Raw genomic sequence first — 15,135 nt, 5'->3', positions numbered from 1 at the left:
TGGAGTGCAATGTCTTCACCACTACGATACCTGCCAAGTTCAATACCTTAATATAAATCATATTCCTCTTCTAGCTTTATTTAACCAAGCCTCTTAACCATACGCCTACCCCCAAAGGAGATTAACTGAAAAAGAGGCAATATTAAGACAGACACACCTATAATGGTGCCAACAGGCATCTCCTTTTCATGACTTATTATAGTCTCTCAAAATTATTGGGGAGCTAAACCACACTTTTGTCATTGCTTGTCCATGTTCAATTTGAAAGTGCTGCTACCAACAGTACCGCCTGTCTTGGATGGAATACTATACCCTGTTTTCAATGATTTAGGTAACAACATGATTGCTGAAAATCCCTCTATTGGTCAACAACCTACAGTCCAAGATATTTAAGACTTGAGTCCAAGCACTTTTGCGGTTAGATGATACTGTGTTAGCTAAGAAAACGATACACGTCAAAGAACTGTAAACTCCTGAGGGCAAGGACTGCGTCTGATCTGTCCCTGTCTACCTCTCCCAGTGAAAGGCGGTTTGGCGGGGCAGAGAGAGGGCTGGCCTTGGAGACAGGAAAGGCTGGGGTCTTATACTGCTTCTGATCCATACTGGCTAGGAGTAAGCTGGTGAGTGCCCCAGGGCTCTCTCTAAGATCAAGTTAGGTCAGGTTGCCTACCTGCCACAATGGTAGATGAAATCACAGGTATGGACAAAAAGAAGGAAAAAAATCTCACCCCGAGTTTTTACCAACCTAAGGCAGCCCACACATACAGGAACTGATTTAATAAATGTTGCTGCTGAGGCCGGCTTGGCGATAAGACTCTATGAACTGGGCTAAGCTTGTAGTCACATGATAAGAAACTCCATTGGTCACCTGGAAGTACCATCAGGAACTTACACTCTGCCTACACTGCCCTGGGCAGCCTTGGGTCACCCCCATGGGCATTAGTGGATAGAGGAAAATGCCCACATACTAGGCTGCTAATTAGTTTTTAGGGGAGGAAGGGAAGAAAAGAAGGACACATTAAGGAAACAAACAATTAAATATGTAGGATTTTTTTTTTGACAAAAAAAAAAGGAGATAGCAAAGAGAGAGGAAAAGGTAGGAATTAATTAAACAGCATTTAATTTACCTGGCATCAGGAAGAAACTGAGTTCAAATTCAGCCTTGGGCACTAACTAGCTGGGTGATCCTAAGAAAGTCATTTAATTTCTCTCAGCCTCAGTTTCTTCAATTATAAAATGGAGATATTAATAGCATCTGTCTCCCAGAGCTGTTATGAAGATCAGCTGTGAGCTAATACACACAATGTACCATTCCAGCCTTAAAGTGCTGCATGAAGGCTGACTACTGTTACGATAGGCTCACAGACTTAGGGCTGGAAGGGAGTTCAGAAACCAACTAGTCCAGCACCCTCATTTTATAGATGAGAAAACTGAGTCTCTGAGAAGTGAAGTGATTTGCCCAGGGTCACTTTGCTTGTAAGTGTCAGAAGTGGGATTTCCTGGCTCCAGGTCCAAGATGTCATACCAATATGCAGGGATGCCCTTCAATGCGTGTGGTCTGCTCAAGGAAATCTTAGTAAATGTTATTTGATAATGATGAATAATGAGAAGTAAAGCCTAATTTTGACTTAATTGGGAAAATGGACTGATATTCTATTTTGTGGAATTATACATTTGTTTGGGTTTTTTTCTTGATTCACCATGGATACAGAAAAAAAGGCAAGTGACCGATAACATGGGCAAGTAGGTAGTGCCATAGTGCCTAGTGCCTAGAGGACTGGGTTTAGACTCAGGAAGACTCATCTTCATGAGTTCAAATCCAGCCTCAGACACTGCTTAACTGCGTGACCCTGGGCAAGTCACTTACCCCTGTTGCCTCAGTTCCTCAGCTGTAAAAGGAGCTGGAGAAGGAAATGGCAAACCACTCCAGTATCTCTACCAAGGGAATTCCAGAAGGACCACAAAGAGTCAGACACAAGCGAAATGACTGAACAACAACAACAAAGCAAATGCCATTTAAAATTCAAGAAAACCAAAGGAAAAGGCATACTAAGCTTATTAATTACAACTTCACCATTTGCCTGGGAACTTTGTCGAAAAATGCAAATCAGCAATACTAAATATATACATTAAGGAGTTCAGAAACTTCTCCCACACATAAAGAGAAGACTGTAACAAAACAAAATGTATGAGTGAGAGGTGCTTCCCCTCAAAGGTGGGTTTAATTTTACTCATCAATTCATAGAATAGAAAAGGATCCTTCTAAGCCATCCTTCCGTCCTTGGCAAGAACCGTGCCTGGAACAACCCGTGATGCTCAGCCAGCCTGTGCTCCAGGGATGAAGAACCTTATCCCTTACAAGGCAAATCACTCCACTAGAGGGCAATTCCAGTTATTAGAAAGTTCTTTATACCAAGTCAAAATCTGCCTCCTAGCAACAGCACAGGCTCAGCTCTGCCCTTTGGCACCTTCCAGGATAAATCAAATCTCTCTTCCAGATGACTTCCTCTTCATATATTTGAAAACAAGTGTCTGCCTGATGGTCAATTACACAGAGTTTAATTTAACAAAATGAGATACCTGTTATTAAGAGACACACAAAGGAGGGGGGGAAAGGCATCCACCTAGCAGAGAACCAGTGCCAATATTGAGTATATACCATCAAAGTATCTGATTTATCACTTGTACAGGAAGCTTTGAAGCACTTATTCCAAATATTTTGCCTCAAATAAATTTATCTTCTTAACAACCTATAGTTACCTGTAAAATGAAATTCTGTATTTACAGATTCTGAGCTGGAAAAGGAAGCATTACCTCCTCATTTTACAAATGAGGAAACTGAGGCACAGAGAGGTTACATGACTTTCCTTAAGTCACACAGCTAATAAGTATCTGAGGTGGGATTTGAACCCGGGTACTCAGTCAGAAGAATATTTCACCACTTCAAAAGCATCAATTAGTCAGGATATTAATGACTGAAAGACCATACAAAAGAGAATCTACTCATTTGCAAAATGACCCGACGTATTCTTTCAATCTCCAATGACCAAAACAGTATAAGATATAGAAAATCAACCAGATTATGAAAGAACCCCACCTCATCCATTTAGGCACATCCATCAACACAGCCAAAAGCTCACTTCCAAATCTCTTTTTTAATTGTTTTTATTTATTTCATTAAATATTTCTCAATTACCTGTAAAACAAATTTTAACAATCGTTTTTAAAATGTTGAATTCCAAATTCTCTCCCTCCTTTCCATCCCTCCCCCTCGAGAAGGCCAGCAATTTTATTTTTATTATACATGTGATAGCCTTCCAAATCCACGGTCTTTGCTTGATTACAGCTACACAGAATGTTCAAGGATGAGAACCCACGAGGAAGGGCTCTTTTTTTTTCAGAAGTCGATCAACTCTCACGTATGATTTTGCAAATGCTGAACTTGTAATCTTCCAATCGGAAACATGACCTTCAGCATGGACCAATGACATGAAATAGCCCTCACCAAAGGACGGACGCATAAATGCTTTTCTACCCTCAAACCCAAGCTCCAGCTATAGCAGATCACTCACCTATCTACCTCAATCCCACTCTATCAGTGCCATTCCATCGACCAAGAGGAAGAACAGGTTCTGAAATTAATGTCCATCTTTTTTCCTAATGTCCTCCCCCTACAACCCTAGAGAACCTTCAATCAATTAACAAATATTGGGAATACAGGCCAGGATCCAGCTGAATTCTCCCAATATTCCTCTCCAAACAACTTTAAAATAACACCCCAAATCAAATTTTGGTGCAGCAGAGCCAAAAAAAAGGTCAGGGGGAGACTTTATTTTAGCATAAAACAACTTAGAAGGTCTGCAGGAGATATCTATAAAACCAGGGTGGGCACAGGCCCAGAGCAAGGCAGGAGAACCAGTGGTATAGACAGGTACTGGGTACAGCTGGTGCTGATTGGCAACTCTATTGCTCATAAGCATTTCTGGGTCATAATTCCAGGGTGGAAAGGAGCACCAGTACCTGTGGCTGCTGGGGAGCTGAGGCCTTCCTGCATAAAAAACAGAGCCCAGACCAGGAAAACAGTGACCGCACCTATCCCAGGATAACACCACCTTGAAAACATCAACAATTTACAGACTCCCAGAACTAGCTCCGAAAATAGCAGCACAAAAAAGCCTGAAGCTTGGCATAGTGCCTCCCCATCCCCAGGTGAGCTGAGATGGGGAAAATGAGCAAACAACAACAACAATAAAAAAAAGAACTCGATCATAAAAAGTTACTATGAAGTCTAAGAAATAAACTTAGAGAAAGATAACAAGGCAAAAACAGTTATAAGCAAAGGCTCAAAATAAAATGCTAATTTGACCCAAGGCCAGTAAGAATTCCTGGAAGAGTTTCAAAAAAAGAGGAAAAAATGGTAGAAGAAAATTAGAGAAAAGAAATGAGGGTGATGCAAGAAAATTATGAAAAGAAAATTAACAGCTTGGTAAAAGAGGTACCAAAAAGTACTGAAGAAAATAATACCTTAAAAAACAGAATTGGCCTAATGGTAAAAGAAGCATAAAAATTCACTGAAGAAAAGAACTCCTTTAAAAGTAGAATTGGCCAAATGGAAAAAAAGATACAAAAGATGCAGAAAATGCTGCTAGGTCTTCATTTTAATGAGGGGGACTCTTGAATCTGAGGAAACCTTGGCAAACAAACCCCACCTCTGACACTTCATATACTATAGATTTAGAGATGAAAGGGATTGTATGGACCAGTTTATTCAAACCCTTCATTTAATGGATAAGGGAAATAAGATCCAGAGCCTGTCTAGAGTCAGTTATCCTAATAGATGGAGTCATGAGTTCAAATCTGCCCTCCAATGTCTGCTAGTTATGTGAATGCGGGAAAGTCCCTTAACCTGTTTGCCTAAGTTTCCTCAGCTGTAAATTGGGATAATAACGGCAGCTACCTCCCAGGGTTGTTATGGGGATCAAATGAGATATTTGTAAAGCATCTGGAAGTATGCTACGGAGTAAAAAAATAAGGGTTAGAACACATAGAAACACAGCACTTGGGCATGAACTGTGAATATAATTGTTATTAAACTATTTCACACTACTTAATCATAATAAACTATATTCCACATTTTATGGATGGTGACCAGAGATGTAATTTCATTAGTATAGGGAACTTTAAGGGGACAAAATTCCCTTGACCAATGACAATTGGCACTTTTCTACAACTTAACATCTTTCTTTTCTTTTTTTAAATTTTTTTTAATTTTTCAATTTAAATTAATTTAATTAACTGATTTAAATTTTTTTAAATTCACTTTACTTTTATGAAATAAATCAAGCATTTCCATAATATAGTAGAAAAAACATGATTGCACATGAAATTGCAAATCTGTTACATACAACTTACTATTCCTTTTAAATATATAATAAAGTTATAAAGTACATTTCTTTTTTTTTTCCTTTTTTTCTTCCCTCCTCCCCTGCCCTAGAGATGGCAGACCACTGAGAAGTGATTTGCCCACAGCCACATAGCCAGCAAGTCAAAATCAGAGACAGGATTTGAACCCAGGTTACACGGCTTTGAGGTTGACTATCTACTACGGCATATTGTCACTACCTATTGATAGCTACTAAAAACCGTTTAAGGTCATTTGAGGAGTTTTCAGCATAAAAGACACATAAATACAAACATTCTTGCCAAAAAAATTTTCCTGAATGTTTCTTAAGCAAGTGAGTTGTACACTACTCTAAGATGCAGAAAACTTCCCAAGTGGAGCCCAGAGGCCTTTCTCAGAAACGACTAATGACTGTTTTCTTAAATTCCCTTCAAATTGATTTCTCTCCCTGTTCAGCAGTGATCAAAATTACTGATCATAATTCTTTTCAAATGACTTTAAATCTTTAACTAGGGCTTTGCATTTAAGTGAAAATAAAACTTTCGGAGTGCTTTAAAAAAAAAAAAAAGCCAAGTGATTAAAAGGAGCTCTTTAATCAAAAAGAAAACAAGAAATCTAGAATTGGAGAGTGACCAGGAAATAGATGCAGGACTGTTCCAGAGAGACCTACAGAGCCATGTTGTCATAGTTCAGCTATAAAAAGAGCTCATCAGGAACATCCCATCAGATGGGCAAGGCTCCGGTCCTGGGAGTAATTCTCTCACTGAGTATGTCAAGATGTCCTTAGTGCAGTGGGAGACCTGGTTTGGAGTCAGTAAGAATACCAAGGCCAGAGTCCTTCAAAGCAGGGCTTTATTGTAGTAAAAGCAAAGGAAACCAAGCAGCTGGGGATACTGGTTGGTCATGGAGAGGGCCTAGGACTTAGGTTTATATGGACCCAGGGTAGTGGATTTCTGAGGAACCTGAGGCAGGTTTGAAGTCTCTCCCTGGGGGAGGAACGGGGTGTGGTTTTCCTTTTATGGGGCTTCTGGGGAGGTAAGGAGGCAGGTAGCTTTTTCCAAGGAGGTTTATTTTTGCCCTGTTGTCATCACTTGGGCTACTCTTGGTCAAACTCGGGGGTCATTGTGCACGTGTGAGGGGGTTAGTGCACTTCCATGCTCAGGGAAGGTTCCTTAAACCACAAGGTTAATGGTGATTGGATGATGCTCCCGGTGTGGGGAGAGGGTAAGATAATATGAGGGAGGATAGGGTCCTGTAGAGAAGAATAAGGTCTACTCCAGTTAGGGAATCAGTAGTTCTGTCTTGGTAAGTAGCCCCTTGGTAACTGGACTTCTTTCCCAAAGCCATAAAAGCACCCCTGAATTTGTCCCAGCCAGGCAGAAGTACATCCTCCTCCACATTGGAAGGAACTAAATAGAGGGTCAGCCCATGACCATCTTGCAATTCCGCAGCTTGCAAGTTTTTCAGTCTCATCTGTTAGACACATTTCAAAAGGTACTTAACAATCTTAAAGGCATTTTCCAATGCCTTTTTCCCAAAATCTAGATTTTATTGGTCAGTTTTGTTTTTACTTTATGGATATTTACAGATGACTCCAGCTTCATAAGAGATATCTTGCAACAAAGTCAAACTGTTAACTAATCATTCAGTAATTTCATCTGAAAGTGCACGCAGCATCCACATCTGTAGCATCACCACCCCCTTTTCTCTGTTCTCATTCTTTAAATTAACAACCTATCTGTAGGCTTGAGTCCAACAAATTTCTACATCTGTGTGTGTGTGTGTGTGTGTGTGTGTGTGTGTGTGTGTGTGTGTTCTGCCCTCTTTTGACCAGTTTGGATGAAAGTGATGTTTCCTCCTTCCAAGCCTTGTTTTTAAAAACACTTCTGGTGGACAAGTATCAAAGAATTTCAAGAAGAAAAAAAACCTAATTGTTAAAGATATAATTTTAAAAAGTGGGGATCCCCATTAACTAATGAGATTAGAATTGATGAATGCCTGATCCAATAACAAACAAGGAGTAGAGTCTGCTATGATTACAAAATATATTCTCAAATACTTTATTAATCGGAAATCAGCAGTCATTCTTGGGCACAAATACGAAAGCAGTGCCGCTAATATCTACTGGGAATCCTTGGGTTTTCCAGCTGACCTGTCTGATGTGTTTAAACTAGAATTCTGAACCTTCCCTTGATTTATGAGTCCTGGAAATTGGTAATCACTTTGGTTCTAAAGAAGTCATGACGAATCACTTCCCTGCCCATGGAGGAGACATTTAAATCTTCCTCTTACCTCATCAGCTCATAGACCTAAACTCTGACCTCCAAAATGCAGGCAGTCAAAGCTACTTACCTTGTAAAATTGGCTAATTAACACCTCCCTTTTATAAGATACCACCAAGCCCTCTCGTCAGGAGAGCAAGATTAAGCCCTAGGTATCTCCCAGCTAGTGGGAGGATTGATTTCCTAATTTCTCCTTCAAGCATCCCAGCCCTGCCAGGTTCTTGCACCGATTTTCCCGCAACCCCCAGCTCCCCTCCCCCCATAGCATGGGGAAAGAAAGCCACTGGATGTCAAACTAAGCAAGGAATCCTGACCCCTTTGGCAAGCAAAACTACTCTGGTTAACTAAGACTCTGTGGAGTTGAACGCCTAACGAAATTCCATTTTTAAAGTGTGGGCCTAAGACATTTTTGGAAAGAGAAGAAACTGATCTGGTTGTTTTAATGCAAATTCATAGTGGAAGTCCTGGCCACTTGACTTTCACTTGGTGAATGAATCAAACTCAAAAGCAATTGAGAATTTCAGAAAGAAGCAAGGACAGTCGCCTAGAAAACTGTAGGCAGGTTAGAGACAGAGACAGGGAGACAGAGAAGGAGGGAGGGATAGACATATGCATAGATATATGTGCACACACATACACACATATTGAAGATTGAGATAGGAGCCATTGTTATCCCTGTTCTACAGGGAAGGAACCTAGGCTTCGGTTAGGTGACCTTCCCAGAATGACACTGCTATTAAGACTGATGAAAGATTGGAACTCAGGTCTTCCTGACTCAAGGTCAGATAGTCCATGCAATGCACCCCCTAGGAGTCTAATTTCTGCATATTTTCTAAGAGATTAAGAATGGTATGTTATCCTTGGTACTCCTTGACACAGCTTAATAGGCAATAATAGTGGCATTGGGCAGCTGGGTGGCACAGTGGATACAGTGCCAGGCCTAGAGTCAGGAAAACCTGAGTTCAAAGCCAGCCTCAGACTCTTACTACCTGTGTGACCCTGGGCAAGTCACATAACCCTGTTTGCCTCAGTTTCCTCATCTATAAAATGAGCTGGAGAAGGAAATGACAAACCACTCCAGTATTTTTGCCAAGAAGAGTAGAACACAACTCAACAATAAAATTACTATTATCTTTGAGCCAGCCAGCTTAGCTAAGTGTCAGAGGGCTCATTACCGGAGGATTAGTCACTAGATGGTAGCTTTTTTTTTTTCTTTCTGGTCACAGAATTCATGAAAACAGTCAACTAAGGAGTAGAACGGCTGTGATCTGCATGAGCCCAGATCCTTGAATTACTGAAGCTGTATGTACAGAAACACACACTCACACAGACACACACACACACACACACAACCTAACTGTAACTTTCCTGTAGAAAGCAACCGTGTCAGTCAACTCAGCTGGAATATGCCTGCTGTGAATTCTTTAGAGATCATTATAAATAATAGTGGAATTTGCCAACATTTAGAATGTGACCTAAGATAAGCATTGGAATTATGGCTGTATCTTACATTACCTAACATATGAACATCAGGATTTACATGAATAACGACGTTTGCTTTACAAAAGGATTTGTAGTAAGATTCCTTTAGAGCAGAAACTCCCCTGATGTATCTAAGCCATGACCGCAGCTACAGAAAATCACTTCCATGCAGCCTGGCATAGCCGAGAGTACCAGAATCAGGAAGACCTGGGTCTAAGTCCCATCTCTGACAGGTAATACTGGCAAAGTGAGGCTGGACAAGTTATTTAATTACTCAGTACCCACGAGCAACTCCCTTAAGACATAACTGGCACATTTGCATTAGTCAAAATAGTTTCTTCACCAAGAAGTCACAATAATAGTGAAATAATAGCTCTGGATCTATTTACGCATAACTTTTTTTTTTTTAGAAAAGCATCTATCAACTAAAACTATTCACCTTTTGGTGAATGGAGGCAGCTGGGAGGTGTAATGGATAAAGAACTGAGCCTGGAATCAAAAAAGATCTGAATTCAAATCTGACCTCAGATACTAGCTATGTGTCCTTGGGCAAGTCATTCCATTTATCTCAGTTTCCTCATCTGTAAAATAAGAATAACAAATAGCTCCCAGAGTTGTTGTCAGGACCAAATGAGATGTCTGTAAAGTACTTAGCAAAGTGCCTGGCACTATATAAATGTTGGCTATTAATATTATTAATAACAATTAATAATTAGTATTCTATTATATCTTAGGTCCATTAGAAGTATTGAAAGTGTAATCAATATGTAAAAATATATAATAAATTCTTTGTTATAAGGGATGGCTACAATAGGAAATGTACGTATTGTAAAAATTAAAGATATCATTAAAAATGTATTTTTCAGATAATAATGCCTGCCCTGGAAGTGTTTATTGTCTTCTTTCAGTGAGGTTTGAGGTCCAAGACCCTTTATCCTCGACTTTTTGGGTTGCAGGTCCATAAAGCAACCTTGTGTTAGCCATGAGATAAAGCCCCATGTTTTTAGCTTTTGAAACCTTTGATACCCAGTAATAATTAGTTTCTACACCTTCTACTTCTGGAGTATATTATACTCCCCCTGCTGGATATCATTCAACATAACAATCGCAATTCCCCACAGTTTAGCTTTGGGGTTGCTAACACAAATAAGTCTGGTTTGGGGGGCTTGTTTCACAAGAAGATAGTCACTGAAACTACAATTGCTGGGGTGTTTTTAAGAGCAGTCAGTTAATGTCAGATCTCATAAAAACAGGAAAAATTAAGGCTGACAAATGACAAAGACTCAAATTAAAAAGGGAAAAAAAATGCTGAAACCTTGAAATGCTAAACAATGCAGAATGAAAGCCAAAAGTTGAGGACTCTGAGACATAGCTGAAAGGATATTGCTAACAGAAAGGCATGAAATCAATTTTATTTTAATAGCCCATAAGGGGGTAAGAATTATTTCCCTGCCTCTTGTGCCAACCTCAAGCTGTTTCCTAAGGAAGCCAAATAATGCTGATCAACAATGTCTGGAGAACTAATGAAAGATACTAATTATGAAAACTACGTTATTAAGGAAACGCAAAGAGAATTCATTGTATTATCATTTTGCCCATATTCTTCTGAGTGGGTCAAGGCAGAGAGACCCCAAAGTGCTGCTCTGGCCCTTTCAGGAGTACCTCACCTAAAAGTTTAACTACGTTTTAATTGCAAGTTTAACTACTTTTTAATTGCTCCAGAGAGGGAAAGTTGCAGGTACCCCATCCAGCTTTAAGGATTACTATTTTAAATGTGAAAGCTGATGATAACCACGGTGCATGAACTTTTCGTGCTCTACCCCGTATTATTAATGATCAATCCTTAGCCCAAAAAGTAGGTTCACTCTAAAAGTTGGTTGCAGCCAGAAATCTCAACTCAAGAAAATCATCAGTAGGGATAACAAGAGACCACATTAAACACTGGGTTAAAGAAAAAAAGTGCTGTCCAGACTTTCCTCATTTCCTTGCAAAACACTTTGCAAACCTTAGAATGCTATATGAATTTGACTTATTATTGCTGTGATTATTTTTACTTTCTACTCCTGTATAAATGATACTCTGAAGAAGATAGGATTCCTTTCCTTCATGGCAGGCACTAACTACAACCCTGGAAACCAGGTGGAGCTCTCTCATTTTACAGCAAATTCTGTGGACATCAAATGCATCGGTTCCACTCTTCCTAAATGATTAGCTACACAGAGAAGAGAGCTTGGCTCTCTTCAGTTTGTGGACCTGGAAGTCAGCTGAGTCCTCTTCTCGCAATATATCCTAATTGTTTTCAAATCTGGGCTGATCAAATGATCAAGGGCACAGAACTGATGATACAAAGAGCCAAACGTCAGAACCCAGGAGGTTAACGAGAGCTAATAAGGTCCACAGCAATGTACTCAGAAAGTACGAGCTGGAAGGACGGAGAGCAAAGTGGGGCGACCCCAGAGGAAACCAAAAGCCAGCGCGGGAGACTCGTGAAGTTGGCCAGCTCAAGCGGAAAGGACGCTGGATACAATGTCAATTAAGCGCGAACCCAAAAGCTTCTCCCACCAGCGCAGTTATGCTCCCTGGAGGCAGTGGCCAGCTCAGCCGCGGGGGGTTAGAGAGAACGGCAGAGAGGAAAAGTTAGAGCAGCGTGTGGATGGAAGGAGCACGCCTGCACCCCTAGCCCCGGGGCATCTATCCCAAAGCAAACTGCAGCCGCCACCAAACAGCTGCGTCCCCGCTTCCCGGCTCCAGCTACGCAGGAGAAGCCCTGAGGTGTCGCTGTCATTGCAAGTTCGGAAGGACCCTGGAGTGTGTAAACACACCCGATGGGACTGAGTGTGGATCAAGCGTGGGCTCAGAGAGTGGGGCCACCTCCGGGGAGATCCAGGACCGGGACTCCAAAGGTGCAGGAAGTTAGGGGGTCAGAAGGCTATGTGTCCTGAAGCATGCAGGCGCCGGGCACTCGGGACCCGCGGAGCTGCTTCGCTAGCTGAGAAGAGGAGACCGGAGTCCTGAAGAAGGGGCGCGCGCTGAGCCCCCAGAATCAAGCAGCCTCGGGATAGGGAGAGGAGGCTGGGGGAGACGTACCTCGGACCCGATCTGTCAAAGCCAGACCCAGGGGCTGCAACGCTGCGGAGCCCGAGCCCGAGCCCGAGCCCGAGCCGATGGGAGCCCTCTGGCAGCCCGCTCCCAGCTCAGCGCTACGACGCCACTGGCCCAAGCCTGCGGACGCTCACCTCCTACAGGGAGCCGCGGGAATCGCGCAGGAAGACGGGCTCTAGATGGGCCACTGCCCCTGCGTCACTCGTCACGAGCGGAGAAGCGCCCCTCGCCAGCTGCCCCGCAGCCTCCGAGTCCCCCCATCGGGGCTGAGCCGAGCGCACACGCCCGGACGGGGACACGCCACCTCAATCAGAGCGCGGGGTGGGGGGCAGGGCGCTCCTCCTCCGAGGGGGTACGGGGGCTCCTCCTCCGAAGGGGGACGGGGGCTCCTCCTCTCTCCTGCCTCCTCCCTCCTCCCCGCCTCTTCTCTCCTCCCCCTCTTCCTCCCGAGTTAATGGATGAGCTCCCAGGGAGCGCGCCCGCAGCCAAAGCAGGGGAAGACAGACCCAAGGAGAAAGTCAACCCGGGCCCTGGAATGAGGGACACAGACAAGGGACTGGCTTTGTTGGGGAGCAGCTTCCGAGGGAGACAAGGAGGTTTTGGTTCCCCACCCCCATCCCTCCAAACTTTGGCTACAACTTTTGCATGCTTCAGGATGCATGTTTTCCTGGCCCCCCTCCCTCGCCTGCACCATCAGATTCACCGGCCTGGGTCTCCCCCGAGGCAACCCCACGCTCTTGCCCACATCCACTCCCATAGGATATGTTTACACACGCCAGGTCCTTCTGAACTGCAGACAACTTTGCTACAACTTTTGGGGGGTAGTATTTGTGCCCTCTGCCTTCAGAATTGTTTTGGAGGGTAGTATTTGTGCCCTCTGCCTTCAGAATTGAACTGGAGTAAAAAATTTTCCTGAAATCAGTAGCAGCCTTTCCCACCTACCCCACCCCCCCTGCCCACGGCGAAGTGGGGGTGGGGGTGGGGGTAAAAGAGAGGGAGCAGTGATACTTCCCTCAGCCTCCTAAGACCAACTAGGGAGCGTTTCCCAGCTCTTCACGCGCTAACCAAAAGGCAAAGTAGAGAAATTGAATCTGTGCGGCTCTGGGTACCCTACCTTGAGGTTGGCCCACGGTACTTTTGAGAATGACATAGGGGCGGGGAGGGGGTGGGTGTGAATCCATCAATCAGCAGATACTTTCTTTTTTTTGAAGCCAACTACTAGGTGCCAGACACTGTGCTGAGAGAGGGAAGGAGAGGAGAGGAACAAAGACTGAAATGGAACAATCCTGCCCTTATGTCCCTCCCATACACACCCTGTATCAATACAAGTGTCCAAAGGGTGTAGTGAACCGAGTGTTAGATTAGGAATCTGGAAGGCGTCTGAATTCAGGTGGCGGACTGAGCCCTTACTATATGCCAGGCTCTGTGCTAAGCTATGGGAGTAAAGAAACAGGACCTGCCGGTAAGGAACTTACCTTAATGCAGGGACTCCAGGCCTTGGGTCCAGAGTGCACCCTGGAGAGGATTCAAATCCTACCTCCGACGTTTACCAGTTACGTGACCACAGCCAAGTTAACCTCGGGGAGTCACAAATACATATGCAAAGTTTTGCAAACTTTAAGGAGACACGTCAGTTATTAGACACATATGCAAATACGATGTACTTCTAATAATTCAGCAAGCATTTCTTAAGTGACCAGTAAGTAACAAGCATTGTGCTTGGCACTGAGAGTACAGAGAGTAAAGTAAACAATCCCCGTCTTCAAGGAGCTGATATTCTGTTGGGAGGAGGGGAAAATAAATACGTCTGTGTCAATAAAACTTGCATAGGTGTTCTTCATGTCCACGTCGTGATTTGGGGGGCTTCAGGACTAGGACTTTTAAGTATTGATGGGTACAGAAAGTGCCTGTTTTGTTTTTAAAGTACTACTAGATGTTTTTGGTAAGAGCTGAACAGAAAGCATTTTTCAGTCTTCCTCCTTTGCAAACAGAGAAATTCTTCCCTATTTGATTCCCATCCATAAAATGCTAAAAAACTGGGGTTTTTGAAAAATCCTTATTAATCGTACAATGGTTTGCTACCCTTAATATTTACAGATTTTAGAGGATGTGTTTTAAGTTCCTCCTCTCCCTTCCTTCTATCTAGTAAAATAGGAAATGAACCTTCATGCCCCCAAGCTGTCAAAAGAAGGTTTCAAGAGGAAGCAGGGGAGAGCTTTCTTTCATGTAAACATTTGTTGTGAATGGTGACTCTCCTATTTGGATTTATTAATTGTATTGGAGCTTGTCAAGGAAACACTTGAGTGAAAGCAAAGAAGGGGAAAGGGCACGTTGGAGAAGCCTTACACGTGAGTGACATTTAGAGTTCAGGGTGTTATCCTGAGAGAATCCCAGGAGCCTCTAGAGTTGGAAGGGACCCCAGAGGTTCAACCCCTCCCGACCTAAAGCATAAATCCTTTCTGCGACATTTCAGATGATTAGGGATGGACCTGAGAATCTCCACTGCCAAAGAAATCCATTCAGAGCAAGGCAAGGCAAGAAACATGTGTTAAGGGCATATTCTGTGCCAGTGAAGCTTGATACAAATACAAGAAAAGGGAAAGACAGTCCCTGCCCTCAAGATGCTTACATTCTAATTCGAAAAGACAACACATAAAAAGAGAGCTGAAGGGAGTAGGATGGGGAGATGTACCCTCCAGGAAGGAACCAGAAATTATTAATGAAATGACATCCCTGTAAAGGAGAAGCAGTGTGGTATGATGGTAAGAAGGGACCTCAGAAGCCCACCTCCTCTACCAAAGCATGAATTCCTTCTATAACATCTCAAACCAATAAGTGATAAACTTGAAGACCTCCACTGACAGGGAA

The 15,135-nt window shown here is 42.8% G+C and overlaps 1 protein-coding gene across 4 annotated transcripts in view; it reads right to left on the bottom strand.

Moving 5' to 3' along the window:
• The window catches only part of TGFBR3 (transforming growth factor beta receptor 3), a 235,195-nt gene extending 222,661 nt beyond the window's left edge, over nucleotides 1–12,534 (bottom strand). The window contains exon 1 of one of the 4 annotated variants that reach the window (XM_027838021.1): nucleotides 12,402–12,534. The gene's annotated coding sequence lies outside the window, so the exon portion shown is untranslated. Of the gene's footprint in view, nucleotides 1–12,252; nucleotides 12,362–12,401 lie in introns of those variants that run through there. The other 3 variants (XM_027838022.1, XM_027838020.1, XM_027838023.1) reach the window with 3 other exon arrangements.
• Nucleotides 12,535–15,135: the final 2,601 nt, after the last annotated feature.

This window comes from Vombatus ursinus, unplaced genomic scaffold, assembly GCF_900497805.2.
Source record: "Vombatus ursinus unplaced genomic scaffold, bare-nosed wombat genome assembly UNPS02014825.1, whole genome shotgun sequence".
NCBI lineage: Eukaryota > Metazoa > Chordata > Mammalia > Diprotodontia > Vombatidae > Vombatus > Vombatus ursinus.
This window is presented reverse-complemented; position numbering and strand designations above follow the sequence as displayed.